Below are 16,263 nucleotides of genomic sequence, written 5' to 3' on the forward strand. Positions count from 1 at the left end.
GGTCTCATGATAAATTTCTCGAACAGTTTTCTTGTTATGACAAATATTTCACAGAACACTTTTGTGGTTTCTTTGAGATCAATGAGAGCTGAACCCAGAAATTCTAAGGGATTTTATTCAAATACGACACAACGCCAATAAAACTTTCAACAAAGAATGCGAAATAAACCTAGATTGAATTCGGTAGTATTTTATAACCGGTCGTTTTCAATATAGTCCTAAATATTTATTAAATTGTATTGAATAAGAATGCTGAATGGGAAATCCTGAATCACGGAAATTCTGTGAGATTGACATATCCCTCAAATTCGGGATTTTCGAAATTTCAAAATTCTGAGTGAAAGTATTTTGGAAATTATAAAAATGGGTCTCATGATAAATTTCTCGAACAGTTTTCTTGTTATGACAAATATTTCACAGAACACTTTTGTGGTTTCTTTGAGATCAATGAGAGCTGAACCCAGAAATTCTAAGGGATTTTATTCAAATACGACACAACGCCAATAAAACTTTCAACAAAGAATGCGAAATAAACCTAGATTGAATTCGGTAGTAGGGTTGCTTTTAACAAAGCAGACTTATAACTTAAAAAATATATAATTTTTAATATAATTTTTAGCTTTTTTTGATACATTTGTACAATATACATTTATTGAAAGTATTGGCCACTGGCTATGAATTTATCCCATCTTTCTGAGCAAAAAGAACTGCTCATCTTTTGAGGCCCAGAACCAATCAAGCCAATATCGGATACTCTGTTCCAAAGTGAATCCCAGAGAGAACGTTCTGCATCGATCGAAACAAATAATAGTCGGATGGGGCACGGTCTGGACTATAAAGCGGGGGATTCAAAACATCCCAACCACTTCATTCTAAATATTATTAGCAGGTATTGCAACTTGAGGCCGAGCGTTGTCATGATGGAATATTAGGGTTTCATGTCTAGCAGTTTTTCAGTCAATGATCTCTTTAAACGAATCAGTTGCATTCGGTTCAGGTTCCCTGTGATGGTATGGTCAGATTTCAGCAGCTCATAATAGATAGAACCCTTTCGCTCCCACCAAATACTGAGCATCACCTTTGGTTTTTGTGTCGATTCGGCTGGATTGACGTAATGGATCCATTTTTCATAGCCGGTAATGATTCGCTACAGAAATGATGTTTTCTATAGCGTTCAAGTATTATTTCGGACATACTAAATTGTCTTTCAAGTTCTCTCGCTTCCAACGAATTAGTTGCTTTCGGTACTGGTTCCCTGTGATGGTCTGGCGAAATTTCAGCAGCTCATAATAAATAGGACCCTTTTGGTCCCACCAAATACAGAGCACTACCCTAGCGGCATGAATATTTGGCTTTTGTGTCGATTCGGCTGGTTCGACGGGCTTCACATACGATTTCTTACGCTTGGGGTTATCGCAATGGATTCATTTTTCATCGCGTTCAAGCAGCATTTCGAACTTCGTCTTCCAAGGTCTCTCGGCTTTAATTCGGTTGGTACCATATTTCCCAGCTTCAGGACGAATTCTGCTGCTTGCAAACGATGATTTTGCTAGCTTTTGTTAAGTTTAACAACAATCTGTATAGTGTAATGCCTCCAATTCTTGCTATTCAAACTTTGGCTCAACTGGGCGATCTTTGTTTTCCATGTCAAAATCACCACTTCTGAAACCATCTTTCACACGTTGAAACCGGTAGAACACATTCACTATAAGCTTTGGTGAGCAATCGGTGAATTTCAGCGGTACTTTTTTTCAAATTAAAAGAGTAAAGTATAAGACTTCCCGAATATGAAAATTCGACTTTTTCGAAGCAAGAAAAGCTTTGTTGTTTACACTATAATGTTCAATAACTAAGTGAGAATAAATGACAGATATGTTTCTTTCAAAATGACATATAAGTTATTAAAAACAAAAACCGTGATCAAAAGATAGGCCATCTATTGTAAATTACACATTTTTAAGTCATACACCCAATAAAATTAATACATTCTCATTTAGAGCATTTTTTTTTTTAACTAGACAAAATCATCCATTTTGGCTAGATGAAAATAAAATTTAATGTTAAATTGGCAACCTTGAACACAAAAATAGCTTGAATAACATTTTTGTGGACTTTTGACAAAACAATTTAAGTGTAATTTTCAAATTTTTCAGGAGTGCGCAAAAACAATTGAATTGACCTTAAAGAACTGTGAGATCTTTTTATAATTCTTTGAGCTAAATAAAAAATTTCTTCAAGGACAAATAATAAAAAAATGTCGATTAATTCAACAGTTTTTGCGCTCTACTCAAAAATTTTAAAATAACACTTAAATGGTTTTGTCAAAAAGCCACAGATTTAAAAATACCGTTACAATTTTAGAACAAAAGCTATTTTATATAATTGAATAACAAAAATGCTAGAAATCTAAAGATTCTCCTCCTAAAAAGTATATACGACTTAAGTATTTCTGGCGGTTAGTGCTTCGTATAAAAAAATGATTTCTTTTTTATCTCCTCGTGCAACAAGTTTTTTTGATAATTACAAAAGAAAATTTCACAAAAACACAAAAATCCATTTAAAATGTCTGTTCATTTATTAATCCACTTATATTTCTTTAAAAAATTGTATGCGGTTAATTCACTGACCTGCCAGCGACAGGACAAACGAAGCCAAAAATCTCCCGCGGTTAGATAAAAATGAAAATAAATTAATATAACTTTTGTTTTTCTTATTTTTACGCGGTTGTATGTTTCTTCGTGGCAACAAAGAAGAACACGTTGAATAAATTGAACAAAGAACAAATTATGAATGAATGAGTGCGAAAAAATAACATGAAATATATGTAAAACATCGTAGTATTAAACACCATGAGGTCAATATTGGCCTTATGATGACGAGGATGTCCATGATGTTGCAGAGACTGTAAATGAAGATGATTATGATGACAATGTTAATCTGACTCTTAATGTAAAATAAGTGTTGGCATTTCAAAGTGTTTTCTTTTTCTCTCTTCTTCGTATTCTATTTGTGCTTAACTATAATCCACTTCAGTCGAGAGGCATAAGTATGAGGCTGATAATGATGGGCGAAAACAAAAAAACAGTCTATCAAATAATTCCCAAATCAAAAGGCGTGTTATCGGTTTGTCCCATCGCATCGCATCACATCACATTCTCCATTAAATCACACTAATCTGAGCAATTTGAAGTGTGTAATGATTTAGGTTAGACAAATATTGTACGAAAAAATAAGGAAAAGAAAACATCTTTTCTTCGACAACATGTCAATGACCGATATAGATTATAATGACGAAAAGGAAACTATAAATTTACACACATCCAAAGATACTTGTTTGTATATGAATGTAAACTAAAAAAAACTTTTTCTCACCATTAAGAACAGAGACGTTTTTGCAAACTGTAATCCTTTCGAACTTACATTCATTGTTTGTCTGTATGAGTCTGCATGCATATAAATTTAGGTATATGTGTTTGTGTGCATCTGTGTGTATGATAAATGTCTATGAATATGGAAGTAAGTATTTTTTGCGATTTTGTTTTTATATGTGTGTTAAGTAGATTCAATTAAAATGTGTTTGTTAGTTTTTATAACTAAAAAATAAAACTGTTTACAAATACACTGAAAGTAAATTAAAACAAATAGATTTATGATGATTGAATATCGCTAACTTATCTAGTTTCAGCTATAAGATTTGCAATTGATAAGTACCCAATTTGCTTGCAAAAAGAACTATTGGATTTTTTAACAACTTTATAAGAAACTAAACAGTTAATTTTGTATACTAATGAAAGCCATAGCAATTCGTACATGATAATTTTTTAATTAATACATATTCATGTAAATATCCCATATTAATCGTAGGTAACTTTTCTCCTACTATAATTAGCGTTAAGATATTGGGTGTAAGTCTTTTTTGCTTCGAAAATGTCGAATTTTGTGCGAAAAAAGTGTCATATAGGTACGGGAAGTTTTGCTTTACTTCTTTAATTTGCAAAAAAGTGACGCTAAGTACACCGATTGCTCACCGAAGCTTATGGTGAATATGCTTTATCGGTTTCAACGTGCGATAGATGGTTTGTGCGGTTCAGATGTGATGATTTTGATACGGAGGATAAAGATCGCTCAGTCCAGGCAAAAACGTTTGAAGACAAAGAATTACAGGCATTACTTCATGATGATTGTTGCAAAACTCAACAAGAGCTTGCAAAATTATTGAGAGCTACTCCAGCAGCAATTCAAAAACGTTGGGAGCAACAGCGAAATTGGGTGCCATAAGTAATAATGATTGAACGCTATAAAAGAAAATCAGTTTTGTACCGAATCATTACTTGCGATGAAAAATGGATCCATTACGATAACCCGAATCGTAAGATATCGTATTTGAAACCCAGTCAACCAGCCGAATCGACACCAAAACCAAATATCCATAGCGCTAAGGTAATTGGGATAAAATCCTACTTTAGGCTACTTAAATTCTATACTGCTTATCGGGCGGAAATTACTGCCATTAAACATGCATTCAATTGGCTGAGTTATTATCTACGCATCTAGGTTAAGCAAGGAATGCCGAGTATCCATATAACGTGTATCGTGGGTCCCTGGTCACGATATTAATCAGGTTAATTAATTTTATAGCAAATGAACTGTCAAGAGTGGTGCGATGATGAATGAATAACTTTTCTGGTATTTCCCTTGTTAAATGCAAGATGGCTTTACAGCTGAAACTATATGAGACTGCATAACACAGGTGGACCAATGAACCTTCCTACTACGGGCCAGCAGGGTGAATCTACTTATGCAATTCAGTCGTGCGCAAATAAGGCTAATTGTATATTTTATTACGGGACACTGTATAATTGGGACAAATGCTAGAAGAGTTGGCCTACAGTAAAACAACTACTGTAGAAGCTGACATAATGAAGAAGAGGATTAGACTGCTATTGCCCAGTTCTGACAAACGTCAAGGAAAGTATCCTCGGACTCTCATTCCAATCATGCTTGGATGAGCTATCAAGTATGAATCTTAAACGTATCTACTCCTTCATTTGGTTGGTTTAACGCGGAGACAATGGTAGTTTTATAAATATCCTGCTGTTTAGCACTTGGGTGAGCTGCTTGGTGAGTTGCTGCCCATGGAACCTATCCTGTATTTGGTGGGAACAAAAGGGTCCTATCTATCATAAACTGCTGAAATCTGGCCAGAACATCACAGGAAACCAGTACCAGAAGTGACTAGAGTATGCGGCCAGACCTGAAACCATAATAATTCATCATGACAACACTCGGCCACATGTCGCAATACCTGATAAAAAGTACACAGAGAAAACTGATTCGTGATAGCAACCGAATTTGTTGCCAATCGAATGATTCTATCTTAGTGACCGAATTTTACAGTTGTGGCTACAAAATTTTGGAAGGGGTAACTAAAGCTTGGTTGCCTCAACTGACTTTCTGTTGTTAGAACTGAAAAATTCTATGTGTGCAACCGAATCATTCGATTGGCAACAAATTCGGTTGCTATCACGAATCTGTTTTCTCTGTGTATTTGGAATGCAGTGGTTGGGACTACTACATTTTGTTTCGATCGATAGTTAACGCTCTCTTTGGGATACGCTTCACTTTAGAACAGAGTATCCGATATTGGCTTGATTCGTTCTTGGCATCGAAATATTAGTAATTTATTTAATAATTAAAAAATCTACATCAAAACTTCAATATTTACTTTTTTAGAAAATTAAACTTATTCGAAAAATTCGATTAATTTTCAATATGTGATTGAGTTATTCGAACAAATTAAAATCTCTTATTCGTTTTATTAGAACAAGAGAAAAACTGAATAATTTGAATACCCTACTTGCTATACAAAATTATCGTATGTGAAGCCCATCCAACCAGCTGAATCGACACTAAAGCCAAATATCCATGATGCTGATGACGAGCTGCTGAAATCTGGCTAGACCATCACAGGGATCCTGCATCGAACGCAACTGATTCATTTGAAGCGAGCATTGGCCGAAAAATCTCCAGGATAAGCGGCCAAACAAGAAACCGTAATACCACAACACCTGTTAAAAACTATTTAGAATGAAGTGTTTGGGAAGTTTTGCCGTTTTATGTTCCAGACCATGCACGTTCCAACTAAGTACTATTTGTTTCGATCGATACACAATGCTCTCTCCAGGATACGCTACACTTTAGAACAGAGTATCCGATATTGTCTTGATTCGTTCTTGGTGACCAGTTATTTTGGATCGGAATCCATATGTTGCCAGAAGGATGGAAGAGGTCATTCCTAACAATGGTCAATACAACTTTGAATAAATTAATATTGTACAAATGTTTAAAAATAAAATCTAAAAATTGGAAAAAAAAAAAATCCGGATTTTTTATATCATACACCCAATAATACATTATCACCACTTATGTTTCTGACAACTGAGTTAGATCTTCGACAGGAGAGTTTCCGATCAACGTGTGTGCTTGTAACTTCTACAAATGAAATCCGAATTGACTAACATTGAATTTTATCAACTAGATTTTTAATAAATTTTTTAAGCTTATGCAATATTCAAGAAATATTATTTGTTGGATCAAAAAGTCTATGATGACATTTAAAGGGTCAAATAAAAGGTGAAAATATTTCCCTCCATTTACAAAATTGTAACAGCTTATGTAACTAGCATTCCTGCACTTCTTGTACATGATGCGTGTGTGTAAAAGTTTCATAGAATCCTTGCAATTAGATTTCTATCAGTGTATATAGTCATATTCCTTCCTGTATATGTATCATAATTTCCTGTGTCTCTATATATGTGGTAGTACGCAGTACGCACACATGCAAGCAGTCTTAAAGTTTGTATTTCATGTTTCATTTTTCTACCAAACAAACTCACAAACGTAAGGAAACAATATAATTATTTTTCAAGTTGTCGAACGTGCGTGATTATCTCGTATAACTACGCGCGTTTGTCTTTAAATTCGCTCTCTTTGCACCACCTCGTCCCGGACTAATCTATTAGTTGCTGCCACACCGCATATTTTTACCAACATAAATTAATATTTTGTTAGAGTGTGTGAGTGTGTGAGTGTGTGAGTGAGTATGTGTGCTGTATAATATTTTTGCGTTGCATTGCGTTCGTTGTCTTAAGATGTTCTTAAGTCAGCTAAAACAATATTTACAAAAGACAAAAGTTTAAAGTGCATTATGGTATAATGTGTACGTTGCAACAACTCGTTGGAATACAAAACGCAAAAATACAACAAAAAAGTAAAAAAAAAAACTGTGAAAAAATGAACAAGAACACACAGTAAACTTTTTTAAACTAAGAAATTAATAATAAAATATCTCTTAAAGGAATTTTGTGGCTTCAACAAGATGAAGAAGATAAAAATACAACGACGAACAAAAAAAAAAATATAACAATTTTGTTAAAACTTTATTTCTGTCTTTAATTTTGTTGTTGCAAGTTAAAAAGAAGTATTAAGTAGTTAAAAGAAAGAAACCGATTTACATAAAGCAGATTTTAGTGATCTTTAAAATAATGAAAATAAAAAATTCTAAAGATATGCGTTAAGAAATCATGTCTCGAATTACAACTAATTGGTGTATTTTGTTTAAATTAATGACCTTAAGACAACTAAAATAATAATACTCTTATGGAACAAACATTATTTTGAATCATATGTATTTGTAGGAAAGCAGAATTAAATCTGGGTAAATTTTCTTCAATATTCATCATTTACGTATGGAATCTTTACAATTAGGACCCCAAGTATGTCGATGTAAATCGACAGTGACAGTTATTACAACTCATAGTTGAAAGACATATGTAAATTTCTTTATTATTCTACTAAATAATAACTCCAGCTATATTTGTGAAAATTTAGTAAAAAAAAATGTCTATGAATTATCCTTCTGTTGTACTTTCTTAATTTTCAATGCTCCCAAGGTGCATAATTTATCTCCAGCATCGAAAAACCAAATGCTGAAAATTTTAGCACAAGCGGGTAACACTTCGAGATTGCACATTGTATTTGAAGTTTGAAGTATATAAATATAAATAAAATATACAAATTTAATGTCATCATTATAACTTAATAAAAAAAATCCTAAAATCAAATCGCAAATTATACATACATTTTCCAAATTTTTTTTAAGAAAATTTCAAAAATTATAAAAAAAAAGTTTTCGATTTTAAGAAACAGTAAATGGTGATTAAATATGTATATTTTAACTGTTGTTCTTAGTATGGGCTAGCGTGGACACCGACTTGAAATTGGAAAATTTCGAAGAAATGTGATTTTTGGACACAAAATTGTTAACATTATTTCTAAAAAATATTGGGAGTATGACTTAATAATAAGGGATTTATAAGAGATGGTGTATCTATTGAATGCGGTTTTTGTTTTTCATAACTTCAATGACATTTTGTAGGATACATATCTGTCATTTATTATCAATATAATATAAACATGAAGGTTTTTTCTTTTCCGAAAAATTTAAAATTTTGTACCAACAAAGCGTTATATGCGAGAAGTTTTGCTTTACTTCTCTAATTTGAAAAAAAAGACCGCTGCGGTTCAGTAGCTGTGATTTTGACACGGACAAAAAATATTGCTCAGGCCATCCAAAAATGTTTGATGACCAAGAATTGGAGGCATTACTTCATGAAGATTGTTATCAAATTCAACAAGAGTTTGCCAAATCACTGGGTGCTACTCAATCAGCAATTTAAAAATGTTAGCAAGTAGAATTTATCCAATAGCATGGAAATTTGGCACCATACGAATTGAAGCCGTGAGACCTTAAAAAAACGATTTTGTATGTCTGAAATGCTGCTTGAAAGCTATAAAAGAAAATATTTTTTGCACCGAATCATTACTTGCGAATTGATCCATTACGATAAACCGAAGCGTAAGAGATAATATTTGAAGCCCGTCAAACGCCAACCAACCAAATCGTCACCAAAGCCAAATATCCATTGCGCTAAGGTAATTCTCTGTATTTGGTGGGATCAAAAGGGTCCTAACTATTATGAGCTGCTGAAATCTGATCAGACCATCACAGGAAACCTGTACCGAACTGATTTGTCTTAAGCGAGTATTGGCCGAAAAACGCCCAAAATATGTGGCCAGACATGAAACCAGAACTGGTTGGGAAGTTTTGCCTCACGTCTAGGGTTTTTATCCCGGGAATTTTGCCAATTTTTAACTACGCGATTCCCGGGATTTTTGGTAGGGATTCCCGGGAATTAAAAAATGACGAAACTACAAAGAAAACAAGTTAGAACTCTTTTTTTTTAAAAAAAAAGTGAGAAGTTTTTTTTACAGTTTTTCGTCTATGCAATAATAGACTGCTTATTATTATTATTTATCTGGGGTTTTTCGAATGAACATTTACAAAAGCATATGGAAAATTACACGAATATGGAGAAAACACTAGTAGAACAAAGTCCCCTAGTTTTGATAGAATTGATTTTGGCCTTGAAAGGTAACACAGCAATAGTCCTTGGAAACAATGACAGCTTTATAATGAATGTGTTTTGCAGATGTTGTATTATAAAAATTCACCTTTCAATCCAATAATTTGGAAATTTTCGAGATCAACATAAATTTTATCTCTTAACTATTCAGTTTTTTCAGAAATTTTTTTTAATTCATTTTGAAAATGATTAAAAGCTAAATAAAACTGAATGAAGAAAAAACATTTTAACGCAATTTGTAGTAGATTTGAATCAACAAAAATTTAATCATTCAAAGTTTGAATAAATTCTATTAATTAACTTCAAAATTAATACAATTTAAATGAAGTTTTTGTAGGAAGCTAAATAATTAGATATTGGGTATGGATTTATGAAATGAAAGGCAGACATTTTTTAATTGCGGATTAAGATTTTAGCGAATTAAGCTCAAATTGAATTAATCAATACGAAGCTCTATATATAATGATTATAACACTAACTTTTTATATGAAATTTTTCTATAATATTCATAATTTACAGTATTATTATATATTTCGGGAATAGCCGGGTACCCGTTAATGTAGAGAAAAATTTTACCGATTCCCGGGATTCAAAAGAGGTCGGGAAATTAAAAACCCTACTACTGCCTTATAGGCTAGACCACGCCACTTGGATTTTTGCCAGTCTCACCCCCCCGTTTGGTGAAGTGCCATTAATGGTTAATTTCCATTTTGTGCTGTTATTATAAATACTAGATTTCGTGTTATAATTTTCTTTATGTTATATTTTTCAAAATCGGCCCAAAAATATACAACATTTCGCTATCATTCCATGAGAAATTCCAAATATTGAAAAATTTTACATTTGACCTTTGCGTTTTAAGGGTTAGCGTTCTCGGATTTCAGTAAAACTTTCAGACTATATTTAGAATTACATGGACTATAATATTCTGAATATGTTTTACTTTAAATTCACAACAGTAAGGAAAGCCAAATTTCCTTTCGTCAAAATATGGCCAAAAGATTAGTTTTTCCGAAAATTGCAAAATTTGAATCGCAGATATGGAAAAACTATAGGTGGTATTGTCATACTTTTTTCATATTTTTATTCCCTATTATATGCTCAAGAAATCCCAATGTGATGATAAAAAAATCTGAAATTTTTTTCTTGTTCAAGTGGCCTGGGGAATTTTTAATAACTTTAAAATTATTTAACCAATATTTGTCTTTTATGTCTCATTACAACGACAATTACGTACACATTTCTATTCTTTTAAAGTAAATTGCAAAATACATTTTTTAATGGCAAAATTTTTACAAAACCTAAAAATTGCATTCTTATCCTTGTAAATGCAACTCTAAACTTCAGATTTTTTTTATAAAACTTCACCAAACTGGGTGGTGAGTCTTTTGCAACTTTAGCTTTAGTGACCCAAATTTTTCTTTACACGCTTTTGCATTAAGTTATCTTTCTGGATCATATAAAAATTCTATATAGTCCCGAAGAAATTTTTTTTCTACAAAAGAAAAAATATATGTGCTTTTTTGGGAAAAAACGTAAAAAATACGGCCCATTTTACAAGTTCCAAATTTGGTTAGCAAGTTTTTTTTTATTTTATTTAGAATTTTATGGCCAATATAGCTGATATTTTAAAAATAAATTTCGACCCGCCCGCCATATTTGAAAAACCATAAAAGATCGAGCAAAATTAAAAAAAAAAATCAATAAACCTAATAGAGATAACCTTAACTTGTACGTATTTTTTGTAGATCTTCTCAAGGACTATATATAGAGTAACTTCGGGTATTGTGGACTATGCGTCTAATGTGGACCAGTGTCTTTTTTCAGAAACTATTGAAGGTATGATAAAACTGATTTGTCGTACATTTTACAATTTGTTTGAAACGACAATTGCACATTTGCTTTCATGAGTAATTGATATGTTGGCTATTTATTCTTGTATTGAAATTAATGCGCGTGCTCAACATTTTTTTCTGCTCAAGTAAGAAACAAAATTTGGTACAGTTACTTTGTAGAATTTAATGTTTGGTTGTTTTATATAGTTAAAGTGGACACGTAGTTTTGCATATATTTGATAAGAATTTAAGCACATTTAGATTATTAGGTAAAAATATTTGTTTACCACTGTAACCCAAGTTCGTGTAATGTGGACTACTTAAATTACTTGATTATGTACTACTGGTCCATATTACCCGACAATAACTATGTACTTTGTAAGCAATCTATCTAAGCCAAGAACGCGACTTTTTAGTTTGTATTAATAAAAATATATTGAAATTAAATTTTTTAATCATTCATGATTAGCTGGTTCATGAATTTTATGTATTAAATACTAGTCCACATTACCCTCATATAGTGGTCCATATTACCCTCCAATTTTTTTAATGCTGGTTTTTGGGTTCCTTACAATATTTTCACATAATTTTTTTATCCTTTGACGGAAAAAATTTTCAACTGCAAAAACAATTAGGGAATATATTAGCTAATATATTGCTTCACAACTTTTTTAATATCCATATATATTGTGGCCAAAATTTAGAAGAAATAAAACGGTAGTCCACATTACCCGAAGTTACTCTATTAAAAATTCCGGCTCATTCGGATCATAAATGGATTTTTGGCGGGTTACGTATTTTGAGGGGTTACGTACTTGCCCCCATTAGCGCTAGGAAGCTGAACAAACGCAAATCAACTCAAAAACACCTCGGTTCAAACCATGTAAAATTTCATAATAATATCTCCAATAGTTCACAAGATACCGAATTATTTCCAAAAAAAGTTTTTAAACCAATGGCCAATAATTTGAATAAATTTGCTTATTTATGATTTGGAACAAAAATTATTAAATGTATAAAATAGATGACAAAACTAAATTTTCTTTAAATCCTGCCATTTTAAACCAAGTTTGTTTTGTGCATTTGGTTTTTAGATGACAAAGAACATTTTAAGAAATACCAAGAAGTGCAAAAGTTGGGGCTGCCCTAATGAACAAGCAGTGTTTTCTATTGTAAATCTAAGTAATTGTAATATCTTCTAAGTGCATATATGTTAATAACCAATTTTCAGTTCTATTCATCATTCATAACATTCACTACAGCTGTGTCAGCCGTCAAATTGTAGCTCTATTAGTCACAGCAGTCACGTTGCTGATGGTGGTGACGACGAGTGCGATAACAATTGTATGTCCCTGAACTAGTGACATATTTTACATTCACACACACACATTCCAATAGTTCTTCTAGCTTGACTTTTATTTAGTATGTGTTGAAAAACACACAAACAAAACATAACGAAAGAAAGAAAGAATTCCTCAAAAAAAAAAAAAATACAAATAAATTTGCAAGTAAACAAATACCAATACATAGTAATTTATATACACAACTACACTTGTATATACTAAGTATGTGTAGAAATGTGTGAATATTGTCGGTGTATGAAAAATAATCTCTTCATAATACGCATTCATCATAATTTCAACTCAGGCTTCAAGCAACAGCATCGTCGTTGTCATCGACATATGATGAACCTCATCCATTCAACCAACTTTCTATCCATTCAGCCATCCATCCAACCAACCATTCATTCATCCATCCAACCATCCATCTCTCTTTTTTGTTTCTAAAATTGGTAGTATATTTAAATTTGTGCTCATATGCCTGAGAAATTGTAGGTTATGACGACGTTAGTTGTAGTTGTTGTCGTTCGTAGTCGACAAAGTCACCATTTCATAAAATGAAAAGTAAATAAATTTTAATTTCCATTTACATGACGATGATGATGACGACTGTGTTTCTGTTTTTTTTTTTTTTTGATTTTAAAGCACACAATATTTGTACGTTTTAACGCACAATACTTGGAGGAACAAATTCATGAAACATCTATTAAAAATTCAGAGCAAGCTATAATAAAATGTTGGATGAGGGTAATTGAATTTTTACAAAAAATGCGTCAATGCAGTTTATAATAAAAATAACATAGAAATTAGACCATACTATAAAAACTAAATTAATTTGTGTAAATCCTTGAAAATGTGAAGTATAAGATGCATTGCTTGAAATTTGGGAGAAAAAGCTAAGGATAGAAGTTAGTTGTCCTTAGGTTTTTCTATCAAATTCAGGTACAAAATTCTCTTTATTTGTCCTTAAACTGATGATCCAAATGTTTTTAGAAGCCTCTGATAAGATGTGAATTATTAACCCATGTATTATTAATGGACATTTTCGGTGGCGGTTGGCTATTGGTTTGGGTTGCGGTTGGCTCAAGTAGAACCATAACGATGTAGTTTCCTTCAAGTAGTAAAAATAGCAGAGACCGAAAATAACGGGTTCACTTTCATTTCAATGGTAAATTTTCATTCGCAGCCATTTAAAAATATTTTTTTGTGATATATCACTGAGAAAGTGATTTATTCGAGAACATTTTAGGTTTGGGGTTGATAGAAACAGAAAAGAAACAAACACAAATAATCTGGATGAGTGATTTATAATTAATTTTTTTTGTAAAAGTCAGCTTGTGACTTTTATTTGCGAACATGAAAAAAAAATGTCAAAAATGCATTTGATGCAAATCAACGCTTAAATATATAAAATTTATCAAAAGATTAATAACAATTTAAAAAAATTCTCATTTCTGTTACTCAGACTTCATTACTTCACACTTATCATATTATTTCCATAATTTGTTAAAAATTACTAATATTTTATTTTTTTATTTATTTATTAATTTATTATAATTAAAATTACAACAAATCTTAAAGCTAAAGCACTAGCAACTAAGGCTTTAATTACTAATAATATCTTACTGTATGTAAATAAAAGAGAAGAGAATAAAATAGACAGTTATTAAGAACAAGAACAAATGAATTGTTTATCTCTCACCAAATCATTAAAAAACAACAAAAACGAATAAAGGTCATACCATACCATTTAAATAAAAATCATTTTATAACTGTTATTTTCAGTGATTTATTTTTATCACAAAAATATAAATCACAATTTGAGTTTTTTGGTATATGAACGAGTTATTTTCGATCTCTGAAAAATAGTTGAGAAGTTCGTCGCGAAAAAAAAAGAATTATCAACAAGACCTACATGTTTCCAGATCAAATTTGACCCGATTTGAGCAACATAGATTGACTGATATGGATTCTTCTTCACTCTCATAATGTTGTGGACAACATATGGGGTCTGCTGGTGCTGCAAATTTATGAAATACATTAGTATAATTTTGAATGATTGGTGAGATATAAAAATGTATATAAAAATTCTCAATGTATCAATCGGAAAAAAAACAAGCAAGAAAGTATGGTCGGTCAAGCCCGACCACACATTGAAAAAAAAACGCCCAAAAATATTAGTCTAACACCCACCTTAAAGTATACCGATCGACTTAGAATCACTTTATGAGTCGATTAAACGATGTCAGTCCGTCCGTCTGGCTGGCTAATCGGCTGGCTGTCCATGTAAACCTTGTGCGCAGAGTACAGGTCTCAATTTTGAAGATATTTCGATGAAATTTGGTACATATTATTTTTTCGGCCCAAGGACCAAGCCTATTGAAACTGGCTAAAATCGGAACATTATTTCACCTAGCCCCCATACAAATGTCCTTCCGAAATTGGACTTTATCGGTCATAAATGTTTAATTTATATATCTATATCCACAAATTCCGCTACAAATAAGTTTTATATATACAAAATTCATGTCACCAACGATCGGTCCATAATTAGTCGTAGCTCCCATATAGACCCGCTTCCGAAAATCACTTTAATGTGCATAAATCGCTTAAAAATGTTGGTATACACACAAAATTCAACATAAATAACTTTCATATAGACATAAATCACACGACCTAATTTCATGGATGTTGGTATACACGCAAATTTCATCATATAGACAAAATCACACCACCCAATATCATACAGATCTCCCATATAGCTCTCATATAGGACCCACTTCCGAAAATCACTCAAAAAAATATATTATTCAAATTTTAAAAGAAAAATGTTTTTGCACTTTTACTTACTTTCTTACCCCCATTAACACGAAGTCTGGTTATGCCTTAACTAACAGTTATAAACTCGGTTAAAATTATTTTTGTATTAAAAATGTCAGTATATCTATTAGTTAAAACATAACCAGACTTCGTGTTACTGGGGGTTACAGGTTTAATTAAACATTTTGTTTTATACACTGAAAATTTAAGCTCTAACGATCGATTAGGAAAATTTTTCAGTTTTTTCGGATTTTTAGGAAATATTATTTGAAATACGAATAACCCTTACCCAATATCAATATATGTAGTTGCATTAATATATGTATATGTGTATATTTAGTTAAAATGTGTGCATATGTGTGTATTTTAGCTACCAGCTTTACTTACCTGTGATTTAAATTCGAACAACTTTATTACCATTCATTCATTTACTCACTCATTTATTCGTGCATCATCCAAGCATCTGACTGACATCACTTCTGTTTTATCCACACATACATACATACATCCATATGTGCCCAGCAGTTGGCTGACCCCAGTTTATATATTTTGGGTCATTTGACACGTATGTACTCTTTGTAGTGCAGAGAGAAGACAATTGGTTACATTATATATCCCAAGTAATCTAGCGTGAAAACAATTATCACTTAAGTGTCTCTAAGTAATCTAGAGTGTATTCACTTTAAACGTTTTGTGAGTAATTCACACAAACTGGTTTTATACAAATTGTGTTGATATAATTCTCATACAGATTATTTTTATTTTTGCTTAAGTATGCTGATA

The 16,263-nt window shown here is 31.8% G+C and overlaps 1 protein-coding gene across 1 annotated transcript in view; it reads left to right on the forward strand.

The window, feature by feature from the left end:
- The window catches only part of LOC135960291 (uncharacterized), a 97,523-nt gene that overhangs the window by 56,235 nt on the left and 25,025 nt on the right, over nt 1-16,263 (forward strand). The window lies entirely within an intron of this gene.

The sequence above is a fragment of the Calliphora vicina genome, chromosome 1 (genome assembly GCF_958450345.1).
Source record: "Calliphora vicina chromosome 1, idCalVici1.1, whole genome shotgun sequence".
Classification (NCBI taxonomy): Eukaryota; Metazoa; Arthropoda; class Insecta; order Diptera; family Calliphoridae; genus Calliphora; species Calliphora vicina.